The sequence below is a fragment of the Otolemur garnettii genome, unplaced genomic scaffold (genome assembly GCF_000181295.1).
Source record: "Otolemur garnettii isolate 467f Iridium unplaced genomic scaffold, OtoGar3 scaffold00025, whole genome shotgun sequence".
In the NCBI taxonomy this organism is placed as follows: domain Eukaryota; kingdom Metazoa; phylum Chordata; class Mammalia; order Primates; family Galagidae; genus Otolemur; species Otolemur garnettii.
Genome location: NW_003852420.1, coordinates 8,415,040 through 8,430,391, shown reverse-complemented (window position 1 = coordinate 8,430,391; position 15,352 = coordinate 8,415,040).

Sequence of the window (15,352 nt, the reverse complement as noted above, 5' to 3'; positions counted from 1 at the left end):
TTTTTGTTCCATTGATCTTCTGAATGATCTTTTTGTTTTCAATTTCACTTAATTCTGCTCTAATTTTGGTTATTTCTTTTCTTCTGCTGGATTTGGGTTTGGAATGTTCTTCCTTTTCCAATTGCTTAAGATGATCCGTTAAGTTATTGACTTCCTCTCTTTCTGTTTTCTTGATGAAGGCTTCCAAATTTCCCTCTTTGGACTGCCTTTGTAGTATCCCACAGGTTTGGATAATTTGTGTCTTCATTATCATTTTATTCCAAAAATTTGGTGATTTTCTTCTTAATCTCATCTTTAACCCAGCTATCATTCAGCCTAAGATTATTTAGTTTCCATGACTTTGTTTGAGTATGAAGATTCCTGTTGCTGTTGAACTCAACTGTATAGTACTTCATTTTATATGGAATCAAAAAAAAACCTTGAATAGCAAATACATTACTCAGAAATAAGAACAAATCAGGAGGTATCACATTACCAGACTTCTGGCTATACTATAAATCTACAGTGCTCAAAACAGCCTGGTACTGGCACAAAAACAGGGAGAGAGATTTGTGAAATGGAATAGAAAACCAAGAGATGAATCTAGCCACTTATCATCATTTGATCTTCAACAAGCCTATCCAAAATATTCAGTGGGGGAAAGACTCCCTATTTAACAAATGGTGTTGGATGAACTGGCTGGCAACCTGTAGAAGACTGAAATTGGACCCCCACCTTTCACCATTAACAAAAATTGATTCTCACTGGATAAAATATTTAAACTTAAGACATGAAACTATGAAAGTACTAGATGAGAGAGCAGGGAAAACACTTGAAAAAATTGGCCTGGGAGAATATTTTATGAGGAAGACCCCTAGGGCAACTGAAGCAACACCAAAAATACATTACTGGGATCTGATCAAACTAAAAAGCTTTAGCACAGCCAAGAGCACAGTAAGTAAAGCAAACAGACAGACTTAAGAATGGGAGAAGATTTTTGCAGGTTATGCTTCTGACAAAGGTCTGATAACTAGAACAGAGAACTCAAACTAATCAATAAGAAAATAATAAATAACCCCATTTCTCTGTGGGAAAGAGACTTGAATAGAAACTTCTCTGATGAAGACAGGTGTGTGGCCTACAAGCACATGAAAAAATGCTCATCATCCTTCAGAGAAATGCAAATCAAAACCACTTTGAGATATCATCTAACTCCAGTAAGATTAGCCCACATGACAAAATTCCCGAACTATAGATGTCAGCATGGATGCAAGTGAGAAGGAAATACTTCTACATTGCTGGTGGGAATGCAAGCTACTACAACCTTTTTGGAAAGAAGTTTGGAGAACGCTCAAAAAACTAAAAGTAGACCTACCATTCGATCCTGCAATTCCTCTACTAGGTATATACTCAGATGATCAAAAATTATTTTACAACAAAGACATTTACACCAGAATGCTTATTGCAATCCAATTCATAATAGCCAAGACATGGAAACAGCCCAAGTGCTCATCAACCCATGAATGGAATAACAAATTGTGGTATATGTACACCATGGAATGCTATGCAGCCATAAAAAAGGATGGAGACTTAACATCTTATTTGCTTACCTGGATGGAGCTAGAACATATTCTTCTTAGTAAAGTATCTTAAGAATAGGGAAAAAAAGTATCCAATGTACTCAATACTGCTATGAAATCAATATATAACCACCTACACACTCATACAAATGGCAAAACATAACTATAGTCCAGAAAGTAGATGGGAAAAGGAAAGAGAGGGGAAGTGATGGGGAATATAGGAGGAGGGAGGGTATTTGGGGGGAAACTTACCTAATGTGCATGATGCAATGGTACATTTCAAAGCTATTAAGAAATGAATATAATTGTGATGGATATGTTACTGAGTTCAATGTAAGCATTTCACATTGTATATCAAAGCACTGCACTGAAACCCATAAATGCATCAAAAAAGTGTAAAAGGAAAATAAATCAATAATGGGAATAATGAAGAAAAAGGGCATATTCATCAGGCTATAAAACTTTGAGATATTTTGGGCAGTGCCCATAGCTAAGTGGATAGGGCACTAGTCACATAAACCCAGGCTGGGGGGTTTGAACCTGGCCAGGGCCAGCTAAACAACAATGACACCTGCAACAAAAAATAGCCAGTCATTGTGGCAGGAGCCTATAGTCCCAGCTATCTGGGAGGCTGAGGCAAGAGAATCACTTATGCCCAGGAGTTTGAGGTTGCTGTGTGCTATGATACCAGGGCACTCTACCAGGGATGACAAAGTGAGACTCTGTCTAAAAAAAAAAAAAAAAAAAAAAAATTTGAGATATTTCCAGTAGATGAAAGATGGGCTGAAAATGAAAGAAGAAATAAAACAGGTAAAATATCCCTCTAAATATAGAAAGGTGAAGGTTATAGGGGTGGTGAGAAGAATACTCTAATAAAGTCATAAAAGAATCCCCTCCAAATTCAGCAGAAACCAGAGTGGCTCAGGGATAATCCTCAAGATAGTTAATCAAAGACTGAGTTTGAAAGAGATATTACCTATCTGTTTATTTAAAACCAGTGCACAAAGGGAAGGGAAGCTCAGTGGAAAGAAAACTGAAAGGGTGGGGATAGGATGGGAGGGACTAAAACCCACCTAACAGGTACAATGAACTCTATTTAGATGATGAGTACTCTGATAGCTATGACTCAAGCATTACAAAAGCCATCCATGTGACCAAGCATATTTGTACCTCCTTAATATTTTGAATTAAAAAAAAAAAAAAAGAGCAGTGACTGTCAGGGGCAGCACTACTTTCCTCCAACACAGAGCCTCTTCTAAATAAGAACAAGAATTAGCCTAGGGTAGGTCTTTGTCATGAGTGGTAAGCCTGAAATGCTGAACAGAGCCTGAATCAACTACATACTGCTTTTCTTTCTTTTTCCTTTGCATAAAACACTTAGTACCACTCTTGATTTGCTTGGTCTGACCTAAAAGACTTATAGAAAGATATTGGCCCAGACCAGAGAACAATTAAGAAGGAATCAAGAATGTCCACACCTAGAAACAGAATTGTCTACACCCCATGTTCTGCTGTGGGTCCTGTCTTTCTCCCACAAGCCCAACTAAAATGAGAAACTGAATCTATTGATATATAATAGGAATATTAGATGGGTTGAGAAAAACAACCCAGCATCCCACTTACTTTCAATATAGAAATAGATATTTGATACAATGTATTCAAGAATCACTGAACATTAGAGTAAAACAATTACCGTCCAAGAAAAACCATCATCTTCACGTAAGTTCTCTACAAATTATTCTTCAGAATTATTTAAAAGACAATTGCATTAATTAAAAGCAGATGAATTATGACAAGAAAACAAATTATCAGCTTTTTAAAAACATTATACATAATGTCTATATACATATATTAATACATATAAAGCTACAAAATGATACAGTGAAATAGGTCAGCTAAGATATCCTTGAGGAATGAAGGAAAAAAATTAAATGTAAAATTTATGAGATAACGCTAATAGACATTAGAAATCACATCTTCCATCATCTCTTTAATAGGAGTTTTGAAATGAAAGAGTAAAATAGAGCTTAGAAAATTATCATTTTAATAGAAAATAATTGCAAAAGAAACATATCTCCATATTAAATCATTAGATTAGGGATCTATCAAAATCAAAACCGCAAATTGGGGATGAGGAGGGACCCTCACCTAAAACCATCCTCCTTCAAAAAGTCTTGTGATAGTAGAGGAGTAAAGCACCTCATTTGTCTGGCCCAGCTTGATACCTGGCACAGCCACACCTCCTTTTATTGCACTTTATTTTGCTGTACTCTGTGTTTTTTACAAATGTTACCTATGTGTTAACCACTGATGAAGTAAGTCTGTCAGTACTAATTGTCCAGCAGCATGTGCTCACTTGGTGTCTCCGTGTTACAGTCAGGTAATTCTCGAAATACTTCAAACTTTGCTATTATTATTAAATCTGTTATGGTGATCAGTGATCTTGATGTTGCTACTGTAACTATTTTTGGATTCCGTGAGCCATCCTGTATAAGATGGTGAGCTTAGTCAATAAACGTTGTGAGTGTCTTGACCGCTCTACTCAACAGCTGTTCCTTTATCTCTATTCCTCTTCTTGGGCTTCCCTATTCCCTGAAACACAAAAATATTGAAATCAGCCCAATTAATAACCCTTTAAGGCCTCAAGGGTTCAAGCAAAAGGAAGATTCATGCACGTCTCACTTTAAATCAAAAGCTAGAAATGATTAAGCTTAATGAGGAAGACATGTTAAAAGCCAAGACAGGCTGGAAAGCTAGGTCTCTTGTGCCAAAGACTCAGCCATGTTGTGAATATAAAGGAAAAGTTCTTGAAGGAAAGTGATAGTGCTACTTGAGTGAACACACAGGTGATAAGAAAGGAAAACAGCCTTGTTGTTGATACAGAGAAAGTTTTAATGGTTTGGACTGAAGATCAAACCAGCCTAAAAATTCTTTTAAACCAAAGTGTAATCAAGATCAAGGCCCCAACTCTCTCCAGTTCTGTGAAGGCTGAGAGAGGCAAAGAAGATGCAGAAGAAAAGTTTGAAAACAGCAAATGTTGGCCTATGAGGTTTAAGGAAAGACACCATCTCCATAAGGTAGAAGTGCAAGGTGAAGGGACAGTGCTGGTGTGGAAGCTGCAGTAAGTTATCCAGGAGATCTAGCTAAGATATTGAAGAAGGTGGCTTCACTAAATGACAGATCTTCAGTGTGAAAGAAACAACCTTCTGTGGGAAAAAGATGCCATCTAGGACTTTCCTAGCAGGAGAGAAGAAGAAAAAGCATATCTTCAAAGCTTCAAAGGATGGGTTAATGCTCTTGTTAGGGGCTAATGCAGCTGGTGACAAAGTGGAAGGCAATGCTTCATTCCAAAAAATCAAGGGGCCCTTAATAATTATACCAAATCTACTCTTCCTGTGCTCTGTAAATGGAAGAAGAAAGCCCGGATAACAATACATCTGCATACAGCATGGTTTATTGAATACTTTAAGCCTATTATTGAGACCTACTGCTCAGGAAAAAATATTCCTTTCAAAATATGATTGCTCATTAGCAATGCACCTGCTTACCCAAGATTCCTAATAGAGATGTGAGAGGAGATTAATATTGTTTTTTATTCCTGCTAACACAATACTCATTCTGTAGCCTATGGATGAAGAAGTCCTTGATTAGGGACTACAGCTGTCATAGACTGGGATTCCTCTGATAGATCTGGGAAAAATAAATTGAAAACCTGGAAGGGATTCATCATTCTAGATACCGTTAAGAACATTAGTGGTTCATGGGAGAAGGCCAACATATGAATATTAAAAGTAGTTTGGAAGAAGTTGATTCCAATCTTCACGGATGACATTGAAGGGCTCCAGACTTCAGAGGAGGGAGTCACTGCAGATGTGGTGGAAACAGGGAACTAGAATGAAAAGTGGAACACGAAGTTGTGACTAAACTGTTACAATCTCCTGGGACTCGAACAGACAGGGAGTTGCTCCTTGAGGATGCAAAGAAAGTAGTTATTTGACATAAGATGTACTGGTGAAGATTTTATGAACATTGTTGAAATGACAGCAAGAATATTCCATAAACGTAGTTAATATAGCAGTGGCAGGTTTTGAGAAAATTCACTCCAACTAGGACAGAAGTTCTACTGTGGGTAAAATGCTCTCAAACAGCATAATGTGCCACAGAGAAATATTCCACAATTGGAAAAGTCAAGCTGTACTTTTGCTTTATTTTAAGAAATTGCCATAGTGATATTAAGCTTCAGCAATGACCAACCTGGTGAGTCAGTAGCCATTAATTCAAAGGCAAGACCCTCCACCACGAAAAGATCACAATTTCTTGCTGAAGGTTCAGATTAGCATTTTCTAGCAAGAAAGAATTGCTTATTTAAGGTATTTTCATGTTACAAGACATATTGCTATTGTATACTTAGGTCTTTGTCAGGAGTAGTGAGACTGAAATGCGGAACAAAGCCTGAGTCAACTACATACTATCTATATTTACTACAGTGTAAATATATGCTCTGGGAAACAGAATGATTTCTGTCACTCACTTTATTGCAATATTCTCTTTATTGCCGTGATCTGGGACCAAATCCATGATATCTCCAAGATATGCCTGTAACTTCTAATGAATACAAATTTCAGGACATGTCAATAATGATAATAAATGTATGGGTTTAACCCAGCAAAACAGAATTCTGAACAAAGCAAAACAGGTACAGGGAAACAAGCGAGTGGCAGAGGAATATGCCACGTTGAAATATGTCACTTTGGCATAAAGATTATTTTGAGCTGAAGTTAGTTGAGGAGAAGCAAATACCTAAAAATCTCCAAATACCCCATACTTGGCTAAAAGTAGCATGTAAATTGGCAGATGCCTTCCTCCTTCCTCTCTACCATGAAGGGCAAATATTGGTCAGAGAAGACAAATGTAAACCCCCGTTAGCACTGAGAAGGTACCAGCAGAAGTTACGTGAGAAGCTTTACTAAGTGGCCTTTATCTCTCATTAGTTTCCCAGTTTTTGCCTTCTTACAGTTTGGCACTAGAGGCCCATGGTCCTTTTCCTTTGTCTTATCACTTCTCCAAAAATGAATTTTTTTAGTTGAAGTTGTTAGATAAGCCAGGGATCTAAGTCACCTTACTGACAGTTGTCACTCCTTGAGTATCTCCCATGTATGTGTCAAATATACATGTTAATAAATGGTTTGGGGCTCAGCACTTTTAGCTCAGTGGCTAGAGAGCTGGCCACAGACACTGGGGCTGGGGGGTTCGAGCCTGACCCAGGCCTGCCAAACAACAATGACAACTACAACAACAACAAAATAGCCAGGTGTTTTGGCGGGTACCTCCCAGCTACTTGGGAGGCTGATGCAAAAGAATTACTTAAAGCCCAAGAGTTTGAGGTTGCTGTGAGCTGTGATGACACAGCACTCTACCGAGGGTGACATAATGACACTCTGTCTCAAATAAATAAATAGATTTGGATCATAATCCCAAAAGGCACGATTTCTACTGCTATAATCCTAAATGTTGAAATTCTATAGCATAAGGATGAAAGAGGGAAGGAAAGGGAGAGGGAAAGGGAGGGGGGCGGGATGATAGAGGGAGGGTTGGTAGGGGGATCATATGTTCCACCTATGGAACATATTGCAAGTAGAAGTTGGATTTATCAGGTGTAGAGCATAAATGTCTTAATCCTGTAATTGGGTAAACGTGGTGAAGGCTATGTTACTTAGTAGGATGTAAGCACTCCAATTTGTACAAATAATCAACACATTGAATCCTATAATGGCATAAATGTATTTATGATCTATGTAAGAATGATTGATAAAAAAGAAAAATCCAGAAAGTCTAAAATCCCTACCATCCTGAAAATCCCAATCACAGTTTCATTGCATCATACTAGGTGGAGCTATTACTTTGTTATTGTCTTTATTTGAAACTAAGTTTGGTTGAAGAGATGCATGTGGATGCCAAGTTGATAAGGGGTAGACTTAATTTTAGGTGTCAACTTGACTGGATTAAAGACTACTGAGAAGTGGTAAAGTATTGCCTTGGTTGTGGCTGTGACGAGTTTCTACAGATTAGTGTGAGTCTGTGTGGTCTAGGTGGGGAAGTTCTACCTTCCATGTTGGTAGGCACCATCCAATTGGCCAGGCACTTTGAAAGAATAAAAACAAAAGGAGAATTGGTCTCTCTCCGAGATCTGGGACGGACTTTTCTTCTGCTGCCTTGGACATCAGAGCCCCAGTCTTGCTGACCTTTGGACTCTAAGACTTACATTGGAGATTCCTGGGTCTGGTGATTTTCAGCCTCAAACTGATGGTTTCCCTCATCAGCTTTCCTGGTTCTCAGAGTAGAAACCTGGAAAATTCCTCAGTAAATGAAGAGATATCCTTTTTGTATATCTACATTTTTGAAAGATAAAACGTCTTGAGGTTTCAGCTCTTTGACTCCATATGCATTGGTGACCTATTGTGGTTTTTGAACAATCTCATCAAGACTTAGATTGCCTGTCATAGTATTTCAGATGATTGCACTTATAAAGCATGGTGTACACAGTTATCATAGAGATATGCACTTATGCATTTTCCTCCTTGACTTATTAAAATTATAATTTTATGGACATGGATTGTCTGCTCCTAACTATGATGCCCATTTTATTGTCATTAGTAAACCTGAGTGTTTATGCTTACAAAAACATGTATGTTGGGCAGTGCCTGTGACTGAAAGGAGTAGGGCGCTGGCCCCATATACCGGAGGTGTGGGTTCAAACCCGGCCCTGGCCAAAAACTGCAAAAAAAAAAAAAAAAAAAAGTATGTTATTAATGCTGATTTTATTGCAGAAATTGCAGGGTTCTGGTGTGCTTTTATGTTTATCAAATGAATCACCTTTTAAAAATGTAAATAGGACAGGCATGGTAGCATGCATTTACAGTCTGAGCTACTTGAGAAGTTGAAATGGAAAGATCTCTTAAGACCAGGAGTTCAAGGATATAGTGAACTATGATCAATTGTGCCACTGCACTCCAGCTTAGGAGACAAAGCAAGACTCTGTCTAATAAAAAATATGAATAAATAAATTCATGAATAAACAAATATTTAAATAAACATATTTTAAATAGCTTTTAAATTATTGTTTCCTGGAATTATACTTTTGGAATTTGATCTTTCAGGATTTCAGCATTTTAAATTATGGCATTTGGGAACATGTTTTTTGAGTTCCTGATCCATTCCCTTAATAAAGATCCATTTGTTTTTCTCTTGGTAGTAGGAATAAAAAGGGTAATAGTGGTGACAAGAGAATTCAAAGTCAAATTTATTAAACAGGTTAAATACTATATAATATCAGATCAAGAATGAAATTAATATTTTTGCCATAGAACAGTACATATAATTCTAAACTGAAAGAGTGGAAATCTATACAAATGTTGATTTATATAAAAATATGTTATTCAAATGTACTCAAGGGGAAATTTTAAAATATGAATAAATCACATAAGGAATTTCCAAAGTCGCCAAAGAGATATCAGGAAATTTGGCATTTCTATTAATGCTTTATGTGGAATACCAAGATGTTGGTCCCTCAAGAAAAGATTGGATAGATATGTTTTGGTATATTTAAACAATACCGCCATGAATAAAAATGTATAATATGAATATGTATCAAGAATATGTATCATTCAGTATAGTATAACATATTTTATATATCATAATGTTGTTTGTATAAAATTTTATAAGATATGAAACAATTACACAGAACTATGCATTTTTGTAATGGTATAAAAATGCATAGAAATGACTATTCCCAGTTTCCTGATGATGCATACTACTGACAAAGTGATGAAATTTAATTTTGATATGCATGTTCAGATTCATATGGAGGCTTTGCTGCTATGTTAATTGTGGGCCACTACAAAATTTTTGAGACAGTGTGTTGTACTCCATTATTTCACCTCCACAAATCACAGTAGACAGTGTGCTTTCTGATTTACCTGTGCAAATTTCAGTTTGCTTTGCTTATTGGTGTTGGTTAAGGTGACCAGATTTTAACATTGGTAAAGCAGGACACCATTGATGGCAGAGGAGAGGGGGGTGTTCTTAATTAAAAATTTGGTCTATATGGAGCAACAAAAATTTTCATAGAATGCAAAAATAGTACTGTAATATATATATTTTTTAACTTCAACATAAGTACAACTTACAAATATAATACATTATAAAAAATTTATGTATAGGGCAGAGCCTGTGGCTTGAAGGAGTAGGGCGCCAGTCCACCTGGGCGACCTTCCCCAGAAGGGGAGTAGGGAATTTACATTAACCTTCTCATTTCCAAATGAAGTTACATTAACTTCTTCATTCCCAAATGGAGTTACATGAACCTTTTCAGCAGCCTGTATATTCCCTTCCCATTGTCCCGCCCTTCCCTAGCTTTTCATGTATTCTTTACAAAAATTGGGACTTTTAAAACGCCAGGGGACACAGGACAAATTGTCAAAAATCTGGACTTTCCCACCAAAAGCGGGACATCTGGTCACCTTAGTGTTGGTGGGAGGGATTCATTTATCTCGAACTGTACAGATTTTACATTTCTTGATTTTGTGTATCTCAAAATTTTCGTCATGACCCCTTGCAATGGAAATTGTTCTAAATTATTGAGATTATATAGATATAAAATGCTAAAATATCTTATTGAAAATAGTTCTCCATGCTACTGTTGCAATTAAATGGTGCTAAAATAAACATGTAAACTGTCAAGCTCTTTGTTGAAGTAGAAAAGAATAGATATTTAGGCTGTGCTTTTTCTCTGGACAGAAGAATTTGAATTATGTTAAGAAAAACATGTCATTTAAAAAGTCTAGCCCGTGCTTTGTTAGGTTCAAGCGCAAAGACCATAACTAGGTGAAGCTTTTGTTTGGGAACACATTTTAAGGAATTTTCACTGTATGAGGATAACACAGAAGTTTAATTAGGGCTTGAGTTAAACTGTCCATCAAAGTAGGAATTTGGTTTGGGAATCAAGCAGATAGGAAAGAAGGGGAAAGAGTCTGGAGTGAGGATTTAGAAGATTAAGATAAATGTAACTGACAAGGTGTTTCCCATAAGTGAGAAGAATATATAGATTTTAAAGACAGGGAAATCCAATGTTCAATTTTAATGAATTTCTTGTGTTTTTTTATAACCCACTGCCGTTACTAAAATTTTAGTAAAGGGCTGTTAAATGTTCAAGGCTGGTGTGACTAATGTGTTCTTTGGGTAAGCTGAATTCTTGGGGGTTTGACCACTGGAGGCAAAACCAGCTGATGAGAAGAGATGTGAAGGTACATGTCGACCAAGTGCGGGGGTGGGGGGAGGCGGGGATTTTGGGGACAGGCCAAAGGTGCACTGACGTAGGAGGCTGCATGCCTGCTTCCATCTACCTCAGAAATCCTCAGAGAGTTTTCAAGAAGTGAGACCTTAGACAATTTATTGGATCATTAAGAGGAAGAATGACTGGAAAGTCTGAGGGGACAAGGTGGTTCGTAGTCATGCTGGTGGGCAGGTGTCAGTTTGGCTAAAACCTGTATGTTTCTCTACTTTCTTAATCCACATTAGCTCTTTAGTAGGTGCAAAACCAAAATTCATGTGCCAATTGTCCATTTGAGAGTGACTCATGGTGAGGAGAGGGAAAGAGTGGGACAGGAAGGGCTCAAAACCAATGAGGGTGCGCACATAGGCAGGTGACCACCATGGGCAAATGGGGCTTTCTCCCTCAGAGAGTTCTCTGAAAGACTCTAGAGCACAGGCCCCACAGAGGATCAGGAAACTGGACCAGCCCTTGCTCCTTGTTGGTTGAAAGTGACTTTTGATGACATTGGCATCCTGGCACTCTCAATGCTACTGGGGGAATCAGGCATGTTCCTGAAGCCAGAGGCCGTCTCAGGCAGAGAGACACAGGTACTTAATGCAGAACAAAGCCAGAATCCCATACAAACTCCCAGGGCTCAAGTGGCTGAGCAACATGAGGTAAAGTGCCACCAACAGTTTCTTCTCTACCTAGTAGTAGTTTAAATTGAGTAAAACCAGAAGAGAATTTTTTTTCTTTTGGTTTCTATAAGATACTTATACTTGAAGAAATGCTTAGCAAATAGCAGAGGAAATAAGAGAAGGGCAGAAAAGCACATCTATTATCACATGGTAGTGTTGGAAGGCAATGGCAAGAGACTACCACAAACACAGACTTTCCCTTTATTTTCTTTTCCTTTTAAAATATTCTTATTAGGGCTAGCCGTGGTGGCTCATGCCTGTGATCCTAGAACTCTGGGAGGCTGAGGAGGGAGGATATCTTAAGCTCAAGAGTTCAAGACCATTCTGAGCAAGAAAGAGACCCCATCTCTATTATAATTAGAAAAATTAGTCAGGCATCATTGTGGTGGGCACCTGTAGTGCTAGCTACTCAGGAGGCTGAAGCAGGTGGATTATTTGAATCCAGGAATTTGAAATTGCTGTGAGCTAGTCTACCACCAGGGTATTCTAGCCTGGGCAACAGAGGGAGACTCTGTCTCCATGGGAACAAAAAGTAATCCTTATTAAGTAGTAATGAGGTTAATTAATTAGAGCTTAAGAAAAGTTTAAGATTGAAAAAAAGACAAATATAATGAATATCCATGTCACTGTTACCAGATTTATTACATAATTATTTCTTTCCCAAAGAAACCTAGTGTAGAATCACATTACTATGGGAAATAGAAGTGTGTAGAGAATCTGAAACCCCCACACGCTGCTATTAAGAGAGTATATTTGTAAATTTGTGTGCTTCTAAAGAAAAACATTGGCAAGACCTACCGAAGTGAAAGACACATAGGAGACTTCTACCCAGCAGTTGCATGCTGAGTTAGAGAAACTTTTGAAAATGCTTATAGAGAAATATTAGTAACCACTTTTTATAACAATAAAGAGGAAAATAATACAACTGTCTCTCCGTGGTTAAGAGAGAAGTAGCTTATTTTATAATGGAAGTTAAATACCATTTGAAATGTTTCCAGTGGCCTGTGTTACTACTTATAAATATTTACTGTCCCTCCCAGTGAGAGGATAATGTCCCTTATCCAGTGCCTGATAGCTGAATCAATCCTTTAATTTTGGGATTCCATTCCCAATGGGGAGATTAAAACTCCTCATCCCACTGAAATTAGTTGTGGCAACATGACTTCCTCTGGTTTCTGAAATGCTAGCAACAGGAAGTAGCCACTTCCAAATGGAGAGGTGATAAGCTGCCATGTAGGTCAACTCTTAACTCACCTCCTCTTAGCCACAAGCACAATAGTGTCCTAGAAAGAAGCTGATCATCCCATTTTGGGCCCAGAGTGAAGAAATGCATAATAGACCCTCAGTTCCTGTGGTCTATGAATGAAAATTAAACTTGTTTATTGTTAGTCACAGAGATCCTTGTGTTGTTCGTAACATAACTTCAGAAATAATGGCTCCCCATCCAGATTACCAGAGACTTACTGTTATATTCACATACAGGGGAAAGGAAAGCATTATAAATTTTATCAAAGGCAGATGAAAAATAATGTAGCTGTTTATAAGGAAGATGCAAAGGATAATGGTCAGATTTTCTACCTTACTACTATGGTTACATCAACTTTTTATGGAAATATGGACTTTTTCCAACTAATAAGAAGTTAAATATCCTTGATCAATCAACATAGAATATAATTATTTTCCAGTAAAAAATGTAAATTTTCTGGTGGAAGATGTTTCCTAGAGTGTGGGTTTTGGATTGGATCTGGTGTGGATCCTAGGCCTTCACTCACTGTACATCTCAGGGCTGAACCCGGCAGACACTCTCCCAGTATCTTGCAGCTGTCATCGAATAGAAAATCTCAAAACATTAAGTCTTTAGTGTGGGTGCTAAGTCTGTGAGCTTGAAAAAGTAAAAATAAAGAGGATGCTCTATGAATAAATTACTGGGAACAACAGATACATATGCTATTAAAATAGGTTTTCGGCCTACATATGCATATCACTCCATAGATACACTTTTTTAAAAAATTGAAGTACAGCAGACATACAATAAAGGATATATTTGAGTTTGATGAATTTTTACATACTGAATCAGTATCTGCCATGAGAAACAAAACATCACCAACACCCCTGAAGTTCCCTTGGTGCCTCTTTCTACACCCTGTGCTTAACCAAGGGTTAAACATGGACTTCTGGCAGCAAAGGTTAGTACCGCCCATTCTGTACTTTATATGAATGTTACAACACAGTGTACTGTTTGTGGCTGGTTTCTTTTGTTATAGTCCAACTAGGTTCTTTGCTTGCTGCTCAAGAGGAAGCCAACACACAGAGACAGCAGGTGTTACAGCAGAGAGAGTTTGATATCACAGACGCCAAGCAAGGAGATGGAAGGAAATTCTCAAATTGGTCTCCCCAAGAATTTGGGAGAAAGGATTTTTTTATTTGTTTCTCTGTTTGCTTTTTGACATTTCGCCTCCAGGGGAGAACTTTATTTAATTTAATTAATTTATTTATTTAAAAAAATTTTTTTATTTTTTATTGTTTGGGATTCATTGAGGGTACAAAGACTTAGGTTACACTGTTTGCTTTTGTTAGGTAAAGTTCCTCTTGTAATTGTGTCCTGCCCCCAAGAGGTTTGCCATATGCCATAACCTCCCATTCCCCTAACTCCTCTCCTTTCCCTGCTCCCTCATTTCCCTACCCTCCACCTTGTATTGGACTATCTGCTGCCTTCATATTAGAATTGAATACATTGGATTCTTGCTTCTCCATTCTTATGATGCTTTACTAAGAAGAATGTCAATCCAGGTTGATATAAAAGATGTAAAGTCTCCATCTTTTTCAATGGCTTAATAGTATTCATATATAGTATTAATAGTATTCATATATATATATACCAGAAGAAAGGGATTTTAAAAGTAGTTTGGCAGGCCAAGGGCTAGGCCATTTAGCCTGCTGATGGGCTGGGGATGAACTCATAAGATCAGAAAGCAGAAATTGTCTTCTTGTCCCAACAGTTCCTGGGAGTGGGTCATAAGATGAGTTGAGTCAGTTCCTTGGTATAGGCCACTGATCTCAGTGGGTTAGCTGGTCCACTGGAACACAGGGCCCCAAAGACTTCTCAAACATGGGGTCCAGAAGACATCTCAAAAACTTCCCTTAGGCTTCACAGTGGTGTATTATCTATGGAAACTATTAAGAAAGCTAAGACTGGCGGGTACCTGTGGCTCAAAGGAGTAGGGCGCTGGCCCCATATGCTGGAGGCGGTGGGTTCAAACCCAGCCCCAGACAAAAACTGAACAAACAAACAAACAAAGAAACCTAAGACCAGTAATCAATCCCAGGAGATTAGGCTATGGAAGAATGGCTGGTTATCCACATGCATACAGATGGTGCTCAAACATGTATACACAATTTAAGAAAGGAAAAATTTTAATATTCAATATATACTGACAACAAAAAATTAATACACGTCACATTTAACTTCTGCAATTATAAGAAGTGTTCAAAGTAGTTATCATCAGTGTTCAGACAGTTGGGATTATGGCAAATTACTGCTTGAGCAATGTTGACCCAAGTGTCTACTTGTGTTGCCATGAATGCAGTTTCAACTTCTTCCCAAAGTACCACCACATCTTTGAAGGGCCACCATGGGTAGAAGCCAGAGAGTGTTAAGTCAGAAGAATGTGGTAGAAACTCACCACACCTCTTTGTCCTATCATTGCTTCTGGCAAATTCTCATTGAGATTAAGTTCTGACCTCTCGGTGCAAGTAATAATCTTAGGTTGAAACTTTCCATTTTA